We start from the raw sequence: 941 nt of genomic DNA, 5'->3' as shown, positions 1-941 counted from the left end.
TAATTGCACAAAATAACATCAAATACATAATATGAGACATAAACCATGGTAAAAATGATGCTCAATGCATGTAAAACAAATAGAAAAGCATATCTACTCAAGTACTTATCATTAGCTGATAAAGACCCAAACAATCATATTGAGAATTTTCTTGAAGTGTGTCACATGTTGAAGATCAATGGGGTTTTAGATGACAGAATTCACTTGAGAGCTTGCCATTCTCATTATAGGGAAGAGCCAAACATTGGCTACATTCATTACTAAGAGCTTCCATCACAACATGGAACAAAATGGTCGAAGCTTTCCTTGCAAGGTATTTCCCTCGGGGAAAATCGGCAAAGTTTCGGAATGAGATATCTTCATTTGTTCAGATGGATCTTGAATCATTATTTGAGACTTGGGAACCATTCGAGGATCTCTCGCAGAAGTGTCCACAACATGGGTTCCCCGAATGGATGGTCATTCACACATTCTACAATGGGTTGAACTCAAGCACCAAACAACTTCTTGATGCCGCCGTGGTAGGAACATTGAGAAACAAGATCCCCGAAGAGGCCCGACAATTGATTGAAGAAATGGGTCTGAATAGCTACCAATGGAATACAAGAGAAAAAAAGAAAGTGGCCTGGCTCCATGAGATTAATGCAGTTTCATCCTTGGCAGCCCAAGTAGAGGTGACAATGCCCCTTGCGTGTTATCCCCAAGAGCATGGGTTTGTTAAAGTAATAAATCCCATGTGACTAGGGTTTCATATCCACAAGCAGTAGGGAATAAAAATACAAAGATTGCTACTTAACCAAGTGAAGATGAACAATTATTATGTTGATGAAATGTAATGTAAACAAAAATAAAAGAAACAAGAATGAGAGGCACAAATAAGTGAGAAGAAAGGCAATCGATTGAAGAGGGGTACTCTGACAATGCTCCCCCATGGACTAATG

General features: G+C 39.0%; 1 non-coding gene across 1 annotated transcript; it reads right to left on the bottom strand.

Moving 5' to 3' along the window:
- Positions 1-338: 338 nt before the first annotated feature.
- LOC120274326 lies at positions 339-445 on the bottom strand. Its single transcript, XR_005540854.1, has one exon. It is a non-coding gene; the product is annotated as a small nucleolar RNA R71 (small nucleolar RNA).
- Positions 446-941: the final 496 nt, after the last annotated feature.

This window comes from Dioscorea cayenensis, chromosome 12 (assembly GCF_009730915.1).
Source record: "Dioscorea cayenensis subsp. rotundata cultivar TDr96_F1 chromosome 12, TDr96_F1_v2_PseudoChromosome.rev07_lg8_w22 25.fasta, whole genome shotgun sequence".
Classification (NCBI taxonomy): Eukaryota; Viridiplantae; Streptophyta; class Magnoliopsida; order Dioscoreales; family Dioscoreaceae; genus Dioscorea; species Dioscorea cayenensis.
Note: the sequence above shows the minus strand (reverse complement) of the source record. Positions and strands in the feature narration are given on the sequence as shown.